This window comes from Curcuma longa, chromosome 17, assembly GCF_044706935.1.
Source record: "Curcuma longa cultivar G26 ecotype Majalengka, Jawa Barat chromosome 17, ITB_CL_G26_1.1, whole genome shotgun sequence".
Taxonomy (NCBI): Eukaryota; Viridiplantae; Streptophyta; class Magnoliopsida; order Zingiberales; family Zingiberaceae; genus Curcuma; species Curcuma longa.
This window is the reverse complement of record NC_133877.1, coordinates 8343563-8367118: the sequence shown is the minus strand read 5'-3', so window position 1 is coordinate 8367118 and position 23556 is coordinate 8343563. Positions and strand designations below refer to the sequence as shown.

At 43.8% G+C, this 23556-nt stretch overlaps 1 non-coding gene across 1 annotated transcript; it reads right to left on the bottom strand.

The window, feature by feature from the left end:
- Nucleotides 1-1935: 1935 nt before the first annotated feature.
- On the bottom strand, nt 1936-2007 carry TRNAE-UUC (transfer RNA glutamic acid (anticodon UUC)). The gene has a single exon. It is a non-coding gene; the product is annotated as a tRNA-Glu (tRNA).
- Nucleotides 2008-23556: the final 21549 nt, after the last annotated feature.

The window sequence follows — 23556 nt, the reverse complement described above, 5'->3', positions numbered from 1 at the left end:
AAATAGCCCCAAAGGGGCTATTTATCTCCCCAATATATATACAGGGCCCTAATATAGTAAATTGAGGAGTGAAATTGCGTAATTTACTAGATTTTTGGGGAACTTATATTATAGTAAGGCGGATTAGTTGTAAATAGCCCCAAAGGGGCTATTTATCTCCCCAATATATATACAGGGCCCTAATATAGTAAATTGAGGAGTGAAATTGCGTAGCAATTGTAGCCAAATATATAGTAAGGGCCGCCATACTATAAAGAAATTCCCGATATATTAGGGCCGCCATACTATATAAGTTCAAATATATGGCCCTAAAATGAATATAAAGAAATTATAGCTCTGTTGGTGAAGGAGAGAAATAGCCCCTTTGGCCCTACATTCATAATATTAAGTTCTAATCCGCCTGTATATAATATAAGTACCTCTGCTACAACTTACTAGATTTTTGGGGCCTAATATAAAAGTAAGCCAATAGCCAAAGGGGCTATTGTAGACTAATCCGAACCGCAATTTAACTTAATATGAATGCCCTAAAATCAAGTCAACATATAGTTAAGTTCTGTATATAATCTAAATTCCCAAAGGAGATAAATAGCCCCAAAGGCCCTACATTCATAATATTAAGTTCTAATCCGCCTGTATATAATATAAGTTCCTCTGCTACCCCTGTATATATATTGGGGCCTAAATAGCCAAAGGGGCTATTTACGAAAGGAGATAAATAGCCCCAAAGGCGTAAAACTAATCCGTCTTACTATAATATAAAGACCTCAGCTATGCTTCGTTTTGAAAAATAGCCTTTGGGGCTATTTACGACTAATTATAATTCACCTAAAATAAATATAAAGGCTATTTACCCTAAAATCAATCTAAATTCCGCCTGTATATAATATAAGTTCCCGATATATCCCTAAAAATCAAGTCAATTCCGAATTTATATAGTTGGGGACAGAAAGAGCCCCAAAGGCCCTGCATTCATAATATAAAGAAGTTCTAATCCGCCTGTATATAATATAAGTACCTCTGCTACAACTTACTAGATTTTTGGGGCCTAATATAAAAGTAAGCCAATAGCCTTTGGGGCTATACCGCCATGGTGTGGAGACCTTGCTTACCCTCCCCATTATTCGATCTACTGAAATGCAGTCAATATGGGCAAATTCGATCTACTGAAATGCAGTCAATATGGGCCAAGTGCAGCGAAGCGGAATGCGGCAGCTTGTCGAGCAAGCGAACGTAAGATAGCAAGTCTCAGTCGAAGTTCAAGTAGCCGGGGAGTCTTTCTATTTCTTTCTTTCCCGCCTCATCGAATGGCAAGTGAAGACAACAATAATGTCTCATTAGAAGGGACATTCGATCTGAAGCGAAGCGGAACGAGCGAGCGCAACGAAGGTTGGACAGAAAAGAGAAAGAACAAGGAAGCCTTGGAAAGGAGGAGAGGGAGAGAAAGACCAAGCGAGTCCCTCCCCGGGGCCTATATAAATTAATGTGCGAAGTCGAAGTGAAAGGACGAGTGGGCGGTCTCGCAAGTCCTCAGTACGAGAAGCTCAGAGAGGTGGGAAAGCCAGTACCAGTACAAAAGGAGGGAAGGCCTGTACGAGAAGCTCAGAGAGGTGGGCGCTATAGCTTTAGCCAGGCAGAGATGAGTTTAGCCAGGCAGAGCTAGGATGAGTTTAGCCAGGCAATAGGATGAGTTTAGCCAGGCAATCGGAGATTAGGCTTACTTGCAACAAGGATGGTGCAATAGGCGAGAACCGAAGAAGAGTAGGAGACCATTGCCTAGGCCCACTGTCCAATCTTTTCTTTCTATCTGTTGTTGTCTTTCTATCTTGATTCCCCCGTCTCGCTTGTCTTTCTGACCTACTCCACACCTTCTCTTTCTGATTGGTCCTTCCTGACCTCACCGAACCTTCTTTCATCGACTTAGCCCGGAGTACCTATCCCTTACGGGAATCGAACCCGTGTCTTCGACATGAAAAGACGATGTCCTAACCACTGGACGAAAGGGACAAAGAAGAACGAGCGAACGGAGATCTCTCCACTACAATAGGAGTGAATTCGACTTCTTTGACTATATGCCTAAAATAAATATAAAAAAATTTTCGACTTCGCACATTAATTTATATAGGACTGAGCTCTTTACCGAGAGAGGTGCACGCATATTAATTTATATAGGACTGAGCTCTTTACCGAGAGAGATAGAGGTGCTCAAATAGGAGACTTTCTGTGCTTTGATTAGATGGAAAAGTCAATAACATTTAAGTCCTGCTCGACGAAAAGAAGAACCATTTGGCTCAGCTCTGAAGTTTAGATGACAGGCCTTTCTCACTCAGTAGGATAAAGAGCAGCTCGGATATCTTGATCTGAATGGAAAGGAATCGGTCTCGGGACTCTTAAGAGAAGCGCACTTCTTACATTCCAAAGCTTGTGCCCTTGAGCGCCAGCAAGAGTCGTGAATGGATGGCCATTCACTCTACTGTGCCTCGTTCGCTGATGCATGTGTTAAGCATATAGCAGATACTTCAGATCTCCCTACCTTGAGTGAACTATAATACCCCTAATTTAATAATAAGTCGCTTGAATTCCAGATCTTAAATACGGCTGCCGGAGCTATAAAGTGTATTTCTAGGCGGCAAATTATTAAAACTAGGTCCACAATATGCGAAGCTCGGCCCTACAAATATAGTAAATTGCGGTTCGGATTAGTCGTAAATAGCCCCAAAGGCTATTTCTCTCCCCAATATATATACAGGGGTAGCAGAGGTACTTATATTATATACAGGCGGATTAGAACTTATATTATGAATGCAGGGCCTTTGGGGCTATTTATCTCCTTCACCACCTAAAATAAATATAAGTTGCTATAATTTATTTATATTTATTTTAGGTAAATATCTCCTTTATATTGATTTTAGGCTTAGTCGTAAATAGCCCCAAAGGCTATTTATATGCCTCTGCGTAGCAGAGGTACTTATCTTATATTATATACAGTTAGTCTACGCCTTTGGGGCAATTTATCTCCTTTAGTCGTAAATAGCCCCAAAGGCTATTTCTCTACCCAATATATATACAGGGGGTAGCAGAGGTACTTATATTATATACAGGCGGATTAGAACTTAATATTATGAATGCAGGGCCAAAGGGGCTATTTATCTCCTTTCGTAAATAGCCCCAAAGGCTATTTATCTGCCCAATATATATACAGGGGGTAGCAGAGGTACTTATATTATATACAGGCGGATTAGAACTTAATATTATGAATGTAGGGCCTTTGGGGCTATTTATCTCCTTAGTCGTAAATAGCCCCAAAGGCTATTTCTCTACCCAATATATATACAGGGGGTAGCAGAGGTACTTATATTATATACAGGCGGATTAGAACTTAATATTATGAATGCAGGGCCAAAGGGGCTATTTATCTCCTTTCGTAAATAGCCCCAAAGGCTATTTATCTGCCCAATATATATACAGGGGTAGCAGAGGAACTTATATTATATACAGGCGGATTAGAACTTATATTATGAATGCAGGGCCAAAGGGGCTATTTATCTCCTTCCCTAATATAATAATAAGTCGGTCTTCTAATTAATGATGGTATAGTAAGAGAGGAATTATCTATTCATTATATACCATCATGAAGATATATGAATATGCCGATGCCCTTGCTTTCTTGTTTTTCACGTTGCTACCTTACTTCATATCAGTAGTGCGTTACCAGTTTATCTATCGGGTCTCTCTTGGTCATTCGCCGGTACCTAATTCCCCTGGGCCGAAATAGAGTAACGACGGGCTCGAGCGACAGCGAGAGGAATGAACTACTTACAGGATACGGGAGAGGATCCAAGTACGCTAAAGGACGCGCCATTGCTTCGCACCTTATTGATTGACCATAGGGATCTCGCCCTCTCCTTGTCTAATATGGCGTACGCGTAATGGCTTTCATATCTTGCATCGGCGCGGATCCAAGGGATCGCTTGGGGACGTACAGATGGACCTTCTGGTTCATGGCCTTGCGCTCCGAACATATGCGGAATTCCAATTAGTATGCGTTCGGGTCGGGAGGGAGAGAAAGAAGACTTAACAGAAAGTCACTTAAAAGCACTTAGTTTGCGACTTAAGAACTTATTGTTTATACTTGAATGTTGTCGAAAATAGAAGCTCGTGAAGTGGCACGTGCAAAGTGAATCTTAACAGTGTTGTTTTTATCCTCTGAAAAGAGAAGATGAAATGAGTCTATTTTCCTATTCTCTATGACGTAAGACCCTCGCCCACCCTCCTTTCGTTGCTCGGATTCGCCTCTCAATACAATAGACCATAGGGGAAGCTAAGCCAGTCCTCATCCCGATGGATGCGAGACAGCAGATGATGTGGGAGGTCTCTTTGCCAAGTCATATCATACAATAAATGAGATCCGCTACTTTCACTTAGCCCAACGCTTCTCTTTAAATCGAATTCGAAAGTTCATACCGATAAAAGCAAAGACACGCCATAGCTTCTATTTTCGCCAAATATATATACAGGCTTGTGAGACTCTTTTCGCACTCAAAAGAGAATCAGTTAAGACCCACTTTCCAATTCGAAAAAAGCACTTCTGAAGTAAAGTATAACGAAGAAGTGTTCGAAAGACGTGGACTCGTAAGTGGCTTTGAATCTTCTCTTTTCGACAACATTCAAGTCTCTTCAAGATCACACTTATCGTGCCGCAATCAAGCCGAATCTCTTATCGCCGAATTCATTCATTCCTTATTGAATGGCTCACTCTGGATCTCTACCTCTAGCTACGTCTTTGAGTGAGGACTTAGCAAAGGAATCCAAGTCTCTATCACTTACGTTCGAGCCATCTGGAAAAAGGATCACCCTCGGCTCCTCTAACCAGATATTGAAACTAGTCTTTTGATTGTGTTAGTGGTTTGATGGGTTTATTGGATTATTCCATGTCTCCCGAACTCTTTCCCTTCGGTACATATGGCGCAAGACGATTCCACATTTCAAGGAGGGATCGACGTCTCACCTCTTTCCTTCTTATTATATTCTTTCTATAGGGCTAAGGATTCCCGCTGATCATCTTTTCCTTAACGTAACTACCCCAAAAATATAGTCAATTCCCGCAAGATAGAATCTTTGTTTAAACGTCAAAATCGAATTGGAAAGTGGAACGAAAAAAGAGAGAGAAAAGAGCACTCTTAACTCAATCGCAATAGCTCTATATCGCTCTCACGGATCGTACTCTTGAGTCGCTATCGCCCAAATATATATACAGGCCTTACTTGAGAGTGATTTGTAATATAATATATCGCTCCCTATCGCCTATCTCTCTATGTATAGTGATTGAGAGTGTGAAGGGACAGAACTATCAATTGTGAAAGAGTCTGACGAAAGAGACGATAGCCATTCCTAATTCCTCTTTCACTCCCTTCACTGTCTCGCTCTAGTATAGTGTCTGAGTCTCGCTCTATTCTATCCCCAACCCCCCTTTCCAATACCTTGCTACAGAGGGGCCTCTCTCTTTGAGTTGCAGTTGATCTCCCCCGGCATTGTGGGAGGGCTGGCTGCCTCTCCCCTCGGGGATTCTTCACTCACTGGATTGAGTAAAGTCGCACGGAAGTGCTTTTATGGTCAACCGGGCTAGGACCACCACGATCCATCTTATGAGGGCACGGAGGATAAAATGCACATAAGCCTTCCCAGACCCCAAGACCACAACCAGTGAAACCCAAGGGCAAAGGAGCGTGAGGATAGCCCTAGGGTTAGCGGAAAGGGGGCCGGGTCCACCCTGATCTGATGGATAGGGTTGTGGGTTGTATAGGCTAGAGTGAAGAGCCATTACTTAGGTCCCGGGCAAGGAAAATCACATAGTGCACCCAAAGGCCCAGAAAAGCGGGCAAAGCCGGTGCGGCGGCACCAGTACGGAGCAGAGGGCATCGGAGGGTTCGAAGAGGGTGCCCAGGAGCGAGGGGACCCATGAACTAGTGCGGCCCGCGCTTTTGGGCGGGGCGAGGCAGCAAGTAAGCCGAAGCGCCTTCGGAAGGCTCGATAAATAGAAGCACTTATCATGCTCTTTTGTGCGAAAAGAGAGACTTATTGAAGAGACTTGAATTCGGAGTGGGACTTCCTTCCTCTTTTCTAGTGCTGTGAAGTGTGGTTTTTGAGTCAATTTAAACTTTTTCGGCTCGAGTCAAGGGCGAGACGAGCTCGATAGCGGTTGGCTTGCTCCCTTCGGTTGGGGTTGGGCTTCGCCCTTGCAAGATAGTCTGGCTTCGCCTTTGCATTCTTGATGTGGCGTGGGCTGATGGGCATCGGCTGATTCGCTATCGTTTCCTTAAGGCTAGAGGGCAGAGTCCGTCCCTTCCAGTCAATAATTGGGGCCTCACAATCAGTAGCCGCTTCTCTCTCATGCCTTTATTCGTCGGTTCGAGATTAAGGTGTCCCAGGCGTAGAGGAAGCACACCAGAAACACAACTGCGGTGACGATAGAGTAGGGGAGGATCAAGAGCTCGACGCCAGAATGAGAGAAAGCGATCCTCACTTCCAATTCTCACCCATTCACGACTCAAGCAGTTGCTATTCGCAACCGGACGGGACAAGGTGCCGGGGGTAGAGGTAGAGTGGAGAGGAAGCGACTCTTTCCCAACCTTAATCTTCATGGCATGTAGCCTCAAAGGAGATTCCCGACCTTCTCCTTGATGTGAATACTCCAACGGTATGAAAAGGAACTCCACTCAGATTCTGAACTAGAGGTCTAGTGTCTTGTGTGGGTAAGGGCTGAACCAAGGACGCTCCTCCTTCAACTGTATTAATGGTAGAAGAAAGGAAAAGAGAATATGAATAGAGTTTATTTTCCTATAAGTAATTGTTCGGGACTAAGTCAAAGAGGGGAGAGGATGGGAGCTACAGAGATTAAGCTAACTGCTGCGGTCCGAGAAACGAATTCATTATAACTATCTTTCTCGGGCTCGCTCTACCGGGTTAAATAATTCTACCCGACCTCTTTCATTTGATTAGGTGAATCAAGAACAGGAGCTAACACAGGAGAAAGAACAGCCGGATAAAGAACTTAAGAAGCGCACCCGGCTCAAAAGAAGCTAGAGTCCGGAGTGGAGTTCATGGCTATGTTCGGACATATAAGAGTGAATGGAAAGAGTTCACGTCGCTATCTACGCTCAACTACTCTTCCAGGTCGCAAATGCAATAATAAGACTCTTTTCGAAAAGCAGTCGTGAATGAAAGAAAGTATATTCATAGGCCGCAATTTAACTTATTTTATTTTATTACGTGAATGGCTTTGACTACTCTTGGAATCCACTCTCTCCGTCGCTTCGCTTGTCCCTTTGTTTCCGGTCATGAGCCCTATCCCTATGGATGCAACACGTCGCTATGCTCTTCCCTCCGTAGGGTTCGGTAAGTCCTCCCTCCCGATCACTCTCCTTCCCCGCATTTCCAGTTTGTTGTTTGTTGTTCGGTAAGCATCCATTGCCTGTCCCTTTGCGCTCCATGAAGACTTGATAATGCGCTTGCCGTCCCTTTCTTTGGTTTGGCCTGGCCTTTCCTTGCATTTGTGTTCCGCGTAACAATGTGTCTTTTTTGTTAGAGTGAGGGGCACCCCGACGGAGATACACTTTGATTCACCCGGGAGATACACTTTGATTCACCTATTATGAAGCTGCCGGGAATGAAAAAACACAAAAAAAGTAGTAGAGTAATGTGGCGCTCTCTCGCCTTCTAATGCTTCTCCCTTTTAGTCGGCATGGCCTTCTCGTGAATTCATTAAGTTCTCATAGGTGGGTGTAAGGCATAGCTCCTCTTCTCTTTCAAGATATTGAGTCTGGTCTGTTGACGGAACGGAGTTCGGGATTCATTACTATTTATGAGCGTGCCCTCTCTGGTTGAGGTTCCACGTAAGTTGATGTTGATGGAATGGTTCTTCTTCATGGCTAGTAGCCGGGCTCGGGTTCAATTCAATAAAAGGCTCCGCCTGCAACTACACTACTTCGCTAGCAACGTCCGCCTGCAACTACTTCTCTAGCAACGAGTAAACAATACGTATAAGATAAGCTTTTATAGGCTGTGCTTGAATCTCTGTTGGTAGTTATCTTGAGTTCCCCAACCCCAATAGTACGAGGAGATTTGATTATGTAGCTATACCAGCGTACGAGGAGGTTGTCCACCCCGGCCCCTCCCGAAGAAGCAAAGGAGAGCAGCACCTACTTACCCCGGTGGGCAATGCCATTTACTCTTTCCATTTACTATTAAAAACTACGAAAGATCTACTTACTGTTTTGGCTCAGCAAGTCGTGAATGGCACGCATACCTACGTCGAGTAGTCAATCCAGGTTTTCCTTGCCTTACTAAGCGCTAGGCTAATGGCCAGCTAATGGATTAGGGATTGTACTGCCAAACATACCGACAGGATGATAGGCCAAGCAAGAAAGAAAATACAATAGAGGTCTTACTAAAAAAGAAAAAGCAAATGCAACTTCTACCACCGGTAACAATACATCGACTACTTCGAGGGCTTAGAAGAGGGCTTGCTTTTTATGCTAAACCGGATAGACAGACCGACAATCCTACTTTCAAGGCAAAGGCGTCCCCAACTACACGCTACGGGGCTTAATTACATACTACGGCAATGACTAAACAACCGAATCGCCTTAGCCCCGCGCTCTACTTACCAAGGACGAGAGACATAGGAAGAATGGGCCTGCCCGGTGAATCCACACAATTCAGCCTAACAGTCTTGCATGACTGAAGGAGTTCGGCGAGTGACTCGATCGAGGGCTTATATTAATGGAAACCACTCCGGTCTATCAATCGCTAACCCGTCGCTACCGCTCGGCCCTTTAATTTTATTGGAACTTTCTTTCCCGATCAATAGGATGTTAGGGCTTTAGCCCAGGAACCATCTTTCTTCGTACTTGACTCTTGATTAAGCTCTTTGATGGGCAAATGCCAAACTATTAGTTAAGATATCCACGAGCACTGAATAGGAGATGGGGCATTGTCACGTGAAGAAGAAGAGGCTCAGGCTAAGGGCGAGAGAGAGATTGAATTAACAGAGAAGCTTACTATAATAATAACCCTAAAATAAAGGAGATAAATAGCCCCAAGAAGATAAATAGCCCCTTTGGCGTAGACTAACTGTATATAATATAAGATAAGTACCTCTGCTACGCAGAGGCATATAAATAGCCAAAGGGGCTATTTACGACTAAGTAGACTAATCCGCCTTACTATAATATAAGTTCCTCTGCTATGCAGAGCAGATAAATAGCCTTTGGGGCTATTTACGACTAATCCGCGGGAGATAAATAGCCCCTTTGGCCCTGCATTCATAATATAAGTTCTAATCCGCCTGTATATAATATAAGTTCCTCTGCTACCCCTGATTAGTCTACAATAGCCCCTAATATAATAATAAGTCGAACGCCTTACTATAATATAACGTCACCTTTTAGGTTGTCGATGTTCGAAAGTAAACTGTCCGGGTTGTGGACAAGTTCTTTGCGACGAAGGGTCTGTAGCCTTCAGCGGACGATCCTATCAGTTAGATAATCGAAGTCCATACCAGACAGCATAAAGAGAGATCTTTTCACATGGCGAGGAAGGCTCTCATTAGCAGTCCTTAGGCCGAGAAATGGTAATAGTCTCTGTCTTGAAAGATAGGCATTCGATTGATTAAAAAAGAAGGAGAGCTAGCAGAATGCACTAGTTAAAGAAGAGCTAGTGGAATGCTACAAATCGTCTTCTGTGTCTGAGGGATCCGCTGTTCACGTAACCGCTGTTGTCGCCATATCCGGGAGGAATTTGATCAAAGTCAGGGTCTCATCCCTGATAGGCTCGACCGGGTAGAAAAACAATAAAAATCTTCCTTCAGTGAGAATCCCAGTGTGAAAGGAAAAGAGCGAAAGACGTAAGAGCAAAGCGAGAGGTTCGAAAGACGGGAGAGGAGGAATGAATGATTCAATGATCTTCCCATTTCCAAAAGGAACGAATCCGAGTTCGAACTACAGTAAAAACAAGGGGGAAGTTCAATATGATAATATGAAATAGTCTACGTCGTTATCACTCGTCCCTCACATTTTATTGCATTTTCCCGGTCTTTTTCGATGAACTTTGTCGACTTCTCTTCCTCCACCACCGGTTGCTTGAAGAAGACAAGAGATACCTCCAACAAAGACAACGACTTGAAAGCAGTCCAATACCAGCCTAGGGCAAGAAGACTCGCTTCGCACCTTTTGTCTTCGTCTTCGGCATTAGACATGGTTTTCCCTTGACGCAGCAATACTTGATCGAAGTGAAGTCATAATTCCAAGACCCCTGGAAGTCTTCCTACCAGTCTTCTTCCATTCCGGTAGACCAACAAAGTGGTAAGGTATTATCATAAGAGAAGAAAGAAAGTAGCGGCGACGTCGTTATCACTCGTACCTTCCTTTCTTCATCCTAGAACTATGAGAAGGAATAATTGTTATATGCTTAACACATCTAAGTCGAATTTGATAACCATTTGCTCAATAAAAAGCTAGCAACAAATGGGAGAGAAATTAAGCTTCCAAAGTAGATCCTATCCCGTATTTACCAGCGAAAAAATGAGGGACGAGAGAAGCGACGTGGACGCTTCTAGAGGGTAGGGTGCGCCCGACAAAAGAGGGCCTTGCCAGAAAGACTATGAATCGTATAATGAGCTAGCTCTAGGTATGACTTTGTTCCCTCTTTCTTGGTTGGTAAAAGAAAGTATGGTAGTTTTCCATCCTTTGGCCAACGTTTGGAAACTGCTTCGTCCCCATCCTGATAGGCTCCCCCGATATGGCATTCCTTAGGCTTAGGCTCAACAACCTATCCTTCTGGATCTCCGAGCCTTCTTCTCGTCCTGTGTTCTTCCTTTGTAGAGTTGGGGGGGCCGGGACTGGTGGGATGCAGGAAAAGAGACCTTTTAACGTGTAGGAAAGAAAGCTCAATTCAGTACTATGAAGGATTCGAGGTCTCCACGGAACATCCTAAAGTTAAAGTAGAGAGAGGTATGGACTCTTTTGCCTAAAATGCCTATTCCCAATCCGAAAGTCTAACTAGAAAGTCCCAAGAGGATAAGGAATCCAGATGGCATGCAGGGAGCTTGGTTTCATGTTCTTCCATTCTGTCCACCGTGTTCATGACACATGACTCAGAAAGTGGGCCGTGCCCTCGAAAGGGCAAGAGGTTGGGCGAAAGCGCCTCCCCAGAACGTAAACGATCAGGGATCGGTGGTCTGTCTGAGTTTCGAGTATTGGTTCCGAGCACGTCTTCGCCAACCCACTGAAAGAAACTAAGGCAATTCAATAAATATCATTAATTGGGAACGACTAGGAGCACGCCCAACGCGTAGAGTAAGCTGTCCCCCTCTAGCCAGTACCCTATGTCTAATTCCTTCCTTTCCAGGGATGAGTCCTTCTACGCGGCCCTTACTATATATTTGCGTTGGAAAGTGGCCTAAAAGAAATATAAAGGAGATAAATAGCCCCTTTGGCCCTGCATTCATAATATAAGTTCTAATCCGCCTGTATATAATATAAGTTCCTCTGCTACCCCTGTATATATATTGGGCTTTGAGTCGAAAATAGACCCAAAGGCTATTTCTCTTCTCTGCATAGCAGAGGTATTTATATTATAGTAAGGCGGTTTATTCTACGCCTTTGGGGCTATTTATCTCCTTTGGGGCTATTTACGACTAAGCCATACTATAATATAAGTTCAAACTCCTTTTTATTTGTAATTTTGACAGGATCATAAAGAAGGTATAACGAGAGGGAAGACTAATCACTCTATAAGAGCGGTACTGATAAGTCCACGAGTTCTTAGGATTTGTGCGCCTGCTGACGGACCCCATGCCCCTTTTAGCATGATCCTTGTGGTTGAACAAAAGGAGCTACCTCGGATCTTGGACAGAGCACTCGAGTTGGAGGGAGGGAGTAAGCATAGCGTGGATACAGGGAACAGGGTAGAACAAGAGGATCCTCTTTCAAATATGCTAGGTCTGTGTCAGTCCATCAGGATGTTCATGAACGATAATCGATGTACGTACTCACAGCAGGGCAGAAGGAGAAGTGCAACGAATTGTTATTCAAGGTGTGTTAGATTTCGTGGTCTTCCCTTTTCCTTTGTCTTCTAACCCTTCGGCTTCTTCGGCTTATCTATCATAAAGATTGCGTACCAAACTTGGAACATTGCGCTTCTGTTTCTGAGCAGAAGAGCCGTTTTCAAGTAGTGTTCGTATGTCTTAGAGGAAGGTTTTCTTGTAATTTATGGGATTCGATTGAGGATCATCTCTAGTGGGCACCCGATCCTATAGAGGTGGCCGAGGTAGATCAGAAGCTGGAGCTTGGGGAGGGCTGACCGAGAACTCCCTTATCACTCAACCATGTTGGAGGTATTCGTTCGTGAACCTTACCCGTAGAGTGAATGGCCCGAACTTAATATAGTCTAGTCGTCGGAATTTATATTCATTTTAGGGCCGAATTTACTTTTATAGCTGGCATATAAGTCTTAGTCTACAATAGCCCCAAAGGCTATTTATCTGCCCAAAAATATAGTAAATCTCCTTTACTATATTTTTGGGCTTAGTCGTAAATAGCCTTTGGGGCTATTGTAGACTAATCAGGGGTAGCAGAGGAACTTATATTATATACAGGCGGATTAGAACTTATATTATGAATGCAGGTAGGGTGGATTAGTCTACTTAAGGCTTAGTCGTAAATAGCCCCTTTGGCTATTTATATGCCTCTGCGTAGCAGAGGTACTTATCTTATATTATATACAGTTAGTCTACGCCAAAGGGGCTATTTATCTTCTCGGGGCTATTTATCTCCTTGGGAACTTATATTATAGTAAGGCGGAATTTACTTTCTTTTTAGGGATATATCGGGAACTTATATTCCCGATATATCCCTAAAAAGAAAGTAAACATATAGTTAAGTTCTGTATATAATATAAGTTCAATATATATACAGGGCCGACGACTAATCCGACGCCATTCACGACTGGTGCTGAGGGCAGACTACTGCACTTCTTTTCTTTCTTACTTTAATTGCCATTCAAATTTCCATAGTTAGCCATTCAAATTACCAGAGTTAGCCATTCAAACATTTGTCGAACCCGATTACAATTCTTGATCAATGACGACGCGCAAGAGCTAACTTAAATTAATTTGTTGCACTAACCCCCCTTGTTTTTAGCAAGGGCAAATGATAATTACAAGTATCATTATGAATAATGATGAATAGAGAAGATCATTCCTAGACGCAAGAGTCTTGTCTTATCCCGTTCCGGTCTCTGGCAGCTTGACTTTAAGGACCACTTGGACGGGACTATTCTTTCTTGTCGAACCCGAAATTTGTGGGGGCGATACGCTTCAGCCAAATACACTTCATTATAATAGAATTCTGAAGTTGAAAAAGAAGCTCAAGGCAAGGGGCTGGTCTATCCTTCGGGCACTGTTGATGCGGACTGTCGGAGATGCGTTCCAGGACTGTCGGAGATGCTTAGCCTTGCCAAATACACTTCATTATAAGCCAAATACACTTCATTAGAAGATCATTCTGAAGTCTCGTTTCAGCTCGACCATAAGGGCCGCCCTCTATAATATAAGTTGCTCGCCATACATATAAGTTCTAGGGAGCCCTAATATAGTAAAGTAAATTGAGGGCCGAGTACGCTTCATTATAATTTAATTCTTAAGTTGAAAAAGAAGCTCAAGGCAAGTGGAGCGGAGCAACATTCGATCTGAAGCGGCCAATTGCTGCGAATGCGGAATGCGGACAGAGACAGATAAGTAGTGTGAGATCTCTCACTAGAAGGAGAATGGGCACGGTTTGACTATTCCTAGCCCTCTTTCTCGGTACGAGGAGGGAGTCCCGTACGAGCCAGCTGAGCCAGATTATCACACTCCCATCCCTCGCCAGCTTCAGTTCAATCCTCCGAAGCAAATGCTATAAGAGAGAATGCCCGGGTTGCAGTTGAAGAATCTTCATCTTATCATTCGTTGAAGTCCTAGTACGCCCGGTTTCTCCGAGTTGAGGAGCGAACTAAACTAAAGTGACGGCGGCGGGCATGACCCGTGACCATGAGCCTCCCCAGTCCCCAGAAGGAATCCTTCCATTCATTCGCTAGTGCCCGTTGGAGGAAGGCTCCTGTCCCCTTCTCAGCAGCAAGAAATCTCTCAGAGAGGAAGGTCAGGATCGGCCCTTACACTATAATTTGCGATGTGAGAGAGTTTCTTTCTTCATTGAATGAATGCTACTGCGAAAATGAAGAAAGAAACTCCAAGAGGAGTGAACTTCCAGCTTAGTTTGTGCTTATGGCAGGCAGCTATATCTTCTTTACTTACTCTTCTTCGCGACTCTTTCTTGTTCGCGCTGGACCTAACATGAGGGGCCTAAATCTAAATAAATTGCGGAACTTGCCACTCCACTCTTTCCTTCATGGTCCGACAGAGAGAATAGGCATACGATTCAGAATAGGAAGCGGATCTCACCTGAGAGCAAGAAAGTTATAGATGATAATTGTAAAGGGCGCTTCTCTTCACTCTTCAGTGCTTGCTCAAGTCCCTACCGGTCGAACGAGCTTCAGCTCCGAGCTCTCTCGCTGGGTCAGCCATAGGGGGGGCGCTCTGCGACATTGCATTTGCTCGTCGTTTCACTCGCTCCTCAATCGCCCTTCCCTTAGTGGCTCCCGCCCTACTGCCCTTCCAGTGGTTACGAACACAGCTCTAATCTTCTGCTCAAAATTCCATTTCTAGCAGGCTAAGCGAACCCGAGAATCAGTTTGAGTGCAGACTCCTCTATTCGTTAAGGGCTAAGAGACCCTGCACGCCGCAGGATTGATCTTCGCGACCTGTATATATATTTGGCGAAAATGATCTTTATCCAAGCGTCCCTTAGGTCTCGGACGACTACTTTTATGAGGAGCCCAGCCGCGAGAATGAATTAAGAAGCTTTCGCACGCGTCACTTTAGTTTAGTTCGCTCCTTTTCCCGGATCAGACCTAGTTGCCGAGTTTGCTTTGACGCTTATATAAAGTCTTATATAAATGTAGTTCTTCGTAGGGTCTCTCTCTTTGAAGATTCAGTGGTTCGCACGAGAGCTCAAAGGAAAGGAAGAGACAAGGAATTTTCCCGAAACTCTTCGACGAGGAAGTCTTGCTTTGACTCTCTTCAGAGGCCGGGTCGGCATAATCAGAATGAAGCACGGACTGGAGAGCCAGAAACAAGGGAAACTCGCTTCCGAACCCTGCAAGAACGGATCCTCCTATCCGTCCGAGACCTCTGTCAAAGAAACTCAACGACGAAGGGCCGAGATAGCTTGAGTCCAGTTGGTTAAGCTGAGATTCTTCAACAGAAAGATCTCTTCGATCAGATGCACCTTCCTAGAGATAAAGTGGATTCTTCCCCTCGCCACACCGGACAGTAGAGCATAGCCAGCCCACTTAATTTGAATCCAATCCACCGGCCCCTTCCTAAGCGATGAGATTCTGACACTTTCTATTATTGTGTAGGAGTGACTGTACTAGAGATACAATTACTAGAGATCCATTGCCTCTAGGCTCCGAGCTTTTACTTTTTCTGAGTTATCCGATGAAGCTCTTGTTCAAAGATCTGATTGATGTCAAAGGAAATGTTGCGAAGTAGGAGTGAACGAAGTGACAGGCCAAGCTTTTTAGCTAGAAGAGTGCATGAAAAGCAAGAGATAGATTAGTAACATGGCATGTAAGGATGGCATTCGCATAAAGGAAAAGAAGCTCGCCGAGTTCGATGGCCTCTCGTCTTGGCTGACTGCACTCTATGAACCTAGTGAGCTGGCCGTCTTATTCCCATTGCTCGGGATTCTCTGTCTTAACGGTTTGATTGGCTGGCATGCCTATGCCCACGGAGCGGAGTGGCTGACATCACATTCCTATGCCCACATATTACCGAGGAAGGTAGAAGAAACCGGTCTACCCAGTTCTCCTCAATCTCACTCACCAACTAGTGTATATAAAGAACTTATAGGTCTCGTTGGTACACAGGAGCGTCCTTATTTAGTATTTAGCGAGATCCTTTTCTTTGGCTATCCAACTTGAACTGGTCCTTGGCACTAGGAAGACTCATATAAGGGAATGGGGCGGTTCTCTTTCATGAAAATAAAAATCTGCTTTGGGTATCGGGCAGCAGATTCGTCAGCTCGCTAGCACTTTTTGACAAGGATTGTCGATATGAGGAAAAAGATAGACAAATGCTGTAGAGCTCATATCAGGTTGAACTTCGCGTAGCACCTTGATAAAAGGAAATTACTTGTATAGAGAGAGAGTCCTGCCTTTTTCAGTTGGCATGATTGAATGAGGATACCGCCCATACAAGTAATTTCCTTGCTTTTGCCCTTGACCGTGCGTGCAGTGCGTAGTTCATCCCTTGATGCTTCTTGCCCAAGTATGAGATGGATCTGGGGAGCTATCCTTACTTCCGGAATGGGTAAGAGAAAGAATGAACCGCATAAGGAGCAGCTTCTACTCTGAATGGTCTTGTTTCCGGAGGGCTATCTCGCTATCTCTACAATAGGAGCAATTACACGGAATCGTATATGGGTTGTCTTCGGCTAGCACGGGTCTCTCCTCAGATTCTAAGCAAGGAGTTCGTGGCGCTTAAGTTAATGGAATTAGAGGAAGGGAAGGTTCCACTCAAAGAGAGGCTTGAGCCGGAACTCTTTTATTCACCAACTGCACTGCTCTTGGATAAAAGAAAAGGGGCGTCCTTAGCATAGCATTCCTTTCTCTTAGTAGTATGAGTGAGAGTAGCCTTCAGTCAATCTTTTTCTTCTTTGCCAGCCTAGACTGAATTTTCCTATATAAAATATAGTACTCCCTTCCATATCAAGGCTACTTTAGATGCGGTGACCGTACGAGACGAGAGAGTAGAGAACAAGACAAGAGATGCTAAATTCTTGCGCTCGCATCGCAGTTCGAGAAAGATGACTAGTATGGCCGCGTCTTATTATAGTAAGTCTGGCATCGCGGCATTATAAGTTCAAGCTCTGAGACCCCCCACTTTACAGAAGGACTTCATTCCATTCTACAGAGAAAATCATTCCTATCTATAGAGAAAGGACCTCATTCCATCCTACAGAAACATAGGACACTCAGGCTTCATACGTTCTCAGCGAATAGAGAACCCTCGGCTCATAGTCGTTAGAACAAGAACGAGCTATGCGACTACGAGCTCCAAGGACTGGAGACTCCGCTGATCTACTTCACTCTTTCTATATTACTCATCAGCCGACTCCGCCTTCTCTTCTTAGGGACCGAGGAATTTCTCACTCGTGAAATGACTATCATATCACTCGCACTCGTTTCATTGCCACTCCTTTTCTCTCTTAGACTTGTGAACTGCCGCTTCCACTCTCCCCTTTCTTTACATTGATTATAAGGAAAGAGACCCAAGATCTTATTGATTGAACTGAACCAAGATCGCTGATTGAGAACCTACTCCGAGAACAGAGCACTGACAGTCGCTCGATCTGTAGCTCCTTTCGCATCTTTCCCAGCTCAGCTTCTCCGCCGAAGAGGGGTTCGCCTATACTCGCGCTGATTCTCTGCTCTCTCCCGGCTTCGATCGTCCGTCTTTGTCACTCTCGTTCGCTCCAAGCCTTCGAACTATGGGTTGGGTTGGTAGGCCCTCGAACTATAAGGGTTGGTAGACGAGAAGTTGTTTTATATGAGCTTGCTATCTTATAAGATAGACCCATACGAGGAAAGGTGCGGAGACAGTAACTCGAAGAAAGCTGTTCGGTTTCATCCGCAACTGGATCTCAACTTCTCATCTATCTAGATAATGTTCCTCTTCTGAGTCTAAAGAAATAATAGCACGTGTCCCATAGTCGCAGTGGGACTTTAAATTTGTCTTCACACTTCAGTAATCAATCAATCAATTAAATAGTAAGGAGTCGAATCTTAAAATAGAAAAATCCGCACAGATAATATAGACCCATGCAGCCGGCACGATAAAAAGCGTAATAAACTAGCCCTTTTCTCACTTCATTTAATTAAAAGGCCACTTAATCATGTAATTAACTATAGGGCTAGTTTTATTACTGAATATAATTTAGTAATTAAATACTATTCTAGTTTTCTCACGCCTACTATGGATCAGGCCATCGAAACTCATGCCTGGGAAGCGAAACTCATCCCTGGTCAGCGAGATAAGAGAGAATGGAAAGCAATCAGATCGAATGCGAGCGAGAGAGCAAAGGGAAGCCGACAAGTGGAGCGGCAGAAGGCAGCAAAAGTGGAGCCAAAGAAAGAGCGCTATCCATTTCTATAAGATATGACCTCTATCACGCACAAGCAGTTAGTTGCCTGCCGAGCCAGCCTAATTATAACCTCTCAGTTGAGTAAGCGCAAGAGGAATGAGAAGAGGTCAAGGGCCATACAGTTAAGTAGATCTTTCCCAATATATAGTAAGGGTTGAATAGCGAACTTATATTGTAGTACCTAACATATATTGGGAATTTATTATAGTATGGCGGAATTTATATTTATTTTAGGCCATATATTTGAACTTATATAGTATGGCGGCCCTACCATATATTGGGAATTTATTATAGTATGGCGGCCCTAATATATCGGGAATTTATTATAGTATGGCGGCCCTACATATATTGGGAATTTATTATAGTATGGCGGCCCTAATATATCGGGAACTTATATTATATACAGGCGGAATTTAGATTGATTTTAGGGCCATATATTGGGAACTTATATTATATACAGGCGGCCCTAATATATCGGGAATTTATTATAGTATGGCGGAATTTATATTCTTTTAGGGCCATATATTGGTAATTTATTATAGTATGGCGGCCCCACCATATATTTGGCGGTCGGCCCTATCATATATTGGGAATTTATTATAGCTAGAGGATTAGTCGTAAATAGCCCCAAAGGCTATTTATCTGCCTCTGCGTAGCAGAGGTACTTATCTTATAGTAAGGCGGATTAGTCTACGCCTTTTGGGCTATTTATCTCCTTTACAGTAAATTCGGCCCTTACTATATATTTGAACTTATATTATAGTATGGCGGATAGTCTACAATTGCGTAGCAGAGGAGATAAATAGCCCCAATATATATACAGGGCCCTAATATAGTAAATTGAGGAGTGAAATTGCATAGCAGAGTCGATCGGATTAGTCGTAAATAGCCCTTGGGGCTATTTATCTCCTCTGCTACGCAGAGGAACTTATATTATAGTAAGGCGGCCCTTACTATATATTGGCGATCGGATTAGTCGTAAATAGCCTTTGGGGCTATTTATCTCCTCTGCTACGCAATTTACTCCTCTGCTACGCAATTTACGCCAATATATAGTAAGGGCCGATCGCCAAATATATGGTGGGGCCGCCTTACTATAATATAAGTTCAAATATATAGTAAGGGCCGCCATACTATAATATAAGTTCAAATATATAGTAAGGGCCGCCATACTATAATAAATTCGCCTTACTATAATATAAGTTCCTCCTCAATTGACTATATTAGGGCCCTGTATATATATTGGGGAGATAAATAGCCCCAAAGGCTATTTACGACTAATCCAATCGACTCTGCGTAGCAATTGTAGCCAAATATATGGCCTAAAATAAATATAAATTCCGAAGGAGATAAATAGCCCCAAAGGCGTAGACTAATCCGCCTGTATATAATATAAGTACCTCTGCTATGCAGAGCAGATAAATAGCCTTTGGGGCTATTTACGACTAATCCGCGGGATGCCAAAAATCTAGTAAAAAGGAGATAAATAGCCCCAAAGGCCCTGCATTCATAATATAAGTTCTAATCCGCCTGTATATAATATAAGTACCTCTGCTACCCTGTATATATATTGGGGAGAGAAATAGCCTTTGGGGCTATTTACGACTAAAGGAGAGAAATAGCCCCAAAGGCCCTACTTACTATAATTAAGTTCTAATCCGCCTGTATATAATATAAGTTCCTCTGCTATGCAGAGTAGATAAATAGCCTTTGGGGCTATTTACGAAAGGAGAGAAATAGCCCCAAAGGCGTAGACTAACTGTATATAATATAAGATAAGTACCTCTGCTACGCAGAGGCATATAAATAGCCAAAGGGGCTATTTACGACTAATCCGAATTTACCTAAAATAAATAGAAATTCCGAAGGGCTATAATAAATTCCCAAGGAGATAAATAGCCCCTTTGGCCCTGCATTCATAATATAAGTTCTAATCCGCCTGTATATAATATAAGTACCTCTGCTACGCAGAGCAGATAAATAGCCAAAGGGGCTATTTACGAAAGGAGATAAATAGCCCCAAAGGCGTAGACTAATCCCTCTTACTATAATATAAAGACCTCAGCTATGCTGAGTAGAAGAAATAGCCTTTGGGGCTATTTACGACTAAAGGAGAGAAATAGCCCCTTTGGCGTAGACTAACTGTATATAATATAAGATAAGTACCTCTGCTACGCAGAGGCATATAAATAGCCTTTGGGGCTATTTACGACTAAGCCTAAAATAAATATAAAGGAGATATTTCCCTAAAATAAATCTAAATTCCGCACTTACTATAATATAAGTTCTAATCCCCCTGTATATATATTGGCTATATTTTTGGGCACGACCTGCGACAGCGACGTGGACCTCTCACCTCTCTACTCTAGTGGAAGAGCGAAATGACTGGGGTTCTCTTTCCAGTGAGCCCTATTCTCCAAGCCCGGATGAGGGCCGGATCTTGGACCACCAAGAGACCATGACTCATGACTCACACAAGGATCTTTCTCCTTATAGATAGGAGCGAGACGACAAAGGAATTTTTCAGGCAAAGAGGAGCGCGGAGCGGTAGTCTCCGTCCGAATGGAATGAAGCCGAAAGTAGTCTCCGTCCGAATGGAATGAAGCGTCGTAGTCCCAATCAATGGAAGAAGGAAAGCCGACGTCACTGGGTCTTAGTAAAGTTCCTCGTTCCTAATCAAAGATATATCCTATTTGAGACCTAATCAATCCTCGTAAACAGACCTAAGACGGGTCCGAACGCTCTATGTCGTTTCACTGCTTCGCACCTCATTCATATATATTCTTTCCCATCTCATTCATCTCTATTCTTTCCCAAGAGCTACAGTACCAACGAGAACTCAAAGAAAAGCCTCATTCATTGATTATCTATTGAATCATTCACCTATGAATCTCTATTGAATCATTTTCATAGATATAGCCTCAGCCTCGAGCCTCATAAGAGAGAGCCTCATTCATATCTATTGAATCAAGAAGATAGCCTCATTCATAAGATATAACCGTGATTGCATAGACCTCATTCATAAGATTAGACCTTGATTGCATAGATTAGAGGAAGGCTGGAAGCTGCTACAGTACTGTACTATAGTTATCCAATGATAAGAGCAATGAGAAAGAGACAGAGAAAGGAGGAGAAGAGAATGAGTGCGTGAGTTAGGAATCAGTGAATTTGTTCGGTCCCTAGAGTAATGTATAATAATAATTAGCGCAGAGGTCCCTATGAAAGAGAAGAGATGTCGAGTGAAATGGTTGGTCTGAATGAAAGTGCCTTAGTTGGGCAAAGGAGTTCGAGTGTTAGTAATGGTCAGAAAGAAGTGACGCAGCGGGTGTGCTGTGTTGTGCTAGAGTAGTGAGTGCTCGCTAATGAACAAAGGGGCTAGATCGATGGCCACCTCCAATCTAGGATTTGGTACAGCTAGGGAAGGCCTCCGATGGGTGTAGGATAAGGAACCTTGAGGTGGGGCTGGTGGAATTGAGCCGCCCCAGACTTTTCTGTCTGCATTCTCCCTGTTAGTTCCTTGCTCTGAAATTGATCTACTATCGACGATTATTGGCGCTAAAGATGGGGCCCAGCCCAACCCATTATAAAAAAGGGAAGATATCCGGCAGTAAGAAAAGGAAAGAGGCCCTTTTTGGAAATCTTTACATGTCTATACCATGGCGGTAGTATGTGAAATGAGCCTGACTACCGAAGCTTCAGAAGAAAGAGCTCTTTTTCCATCTTGATTTTGATCAATATTGAGCGCTATTGCTGCAGCGTGATCGAAGCTGGAGTCACACGAAGCCGCAGTCAATGAATGAGACAAGTAGTTGGCACGAATGAGACAAGTCTCAAGTCGCACGGGGAAGCTCTTCCTATCGACGAAGTGCAGTCCTTGGCTATCGAAGCTCTCTATTCTTCGTTAGACCAGTTCTCGCGCTCACTGCTACTCAGTTCTCGCAATAGAGGAAAGCCAACTCATAGTAAAAGGAGGGAAGGAAAGCCCACTCAGGCGAAGTCGGAGGAAAGCCAACTCAGTCCCCCCAAAAATATAGTCAATTATGCGGTAAGCCGACTATGTTAGGAAAGCCGAGGAGGGAGCGACGAAAGCCGACGGTGAAGAACTATTGATTGGCACGCGACGAGCAAACTTTGTGTCGCTCTGCGTCATTGCATTCGCTCCTCATGCCAAGCACTGCCTAGTTATACCCAACCCAAGTCCGGTGTTTCCGAGGCCGGCTCCCCGCTTCCCCACTTTCCTTGCTTTGCTCCACTCTGAACCATCATCCCCCATTCTTTCCTTCTGCTAGCGGCTGAGCTGTCCTTCTTTCGCTTCCCTAAGGCCCACTGCTATCTCTTTTCTTGTATTGATCGAACAATCGCTATCTTGTATTGATCGAACTCCGCTTCAGACTGTATCTTGTGTTGCTCGTTCCACTTCGTATCACTTGCTGGGTCAGCGGATGGTTGAGTTTTCACTTATGAGATCATATCAAGAAGAGTTCTTTCGACTTCGCTTCTAACTAAGAATAGTTCTTTCGACTTCGCAAGATAAGGGGAGAAAGGAGAAGTGAATTTGCTTCGACAACTTTATTTAGCCCAAGATGGAGCGGGCCTTCATAAAGACTTGGCCATTCCACTCGCTATCGCTTCTTTCCCATTCTTCAATTGTTTTGTTCTTTAATAGAATCTATCGCTGATATTATACTGAACCTGGAATGCACTACTCGATTGGATGCTATCTACTCAGTGGGATAAGCTGGACTGGCATAGGGAAATGGAAGCTGGACTGGCACTGGCACCTGAGACCTAAGCAAGGCAAGAGTGAAAGCAAGAGTGAAAGCCCCCGGTCGTTGAATAATAAGAGAAGAGTAGGGAGTTTCGGTCGTTGAAAAAGAAGAGAAGAATAGAGAGCTTCGAAGTGCGGATGAGCTGCATAAATAGAGGGAACGAAGAAGACGGCCTAAGCTCAGTAGTCATAGGCGGATTCCACACGAAGGATAGTAGAAGAGCCATGCGCAGTGAGAAGGGCTAGAGTTGAGCTTCTGTCTTTGCCATGGGATCGGGAACTACGCCTCTTTTCCAAGGGCCCTGAAAGGGGAGCAGGGGGCTGTCCACTATTTTGATCCGAAAGAAAAAGATGAGGCTGGGAAGGAGAAGGCTGCACTCAGTCTCCAGTAGCTCAGGAAGAGCTTCAGTCTTCAGTAGCCAGTAGCCGCTCCGCTCAGTGATAACTTCAGTCTCCAGTAAAAACACTCAGATCGAATGAGCCGTG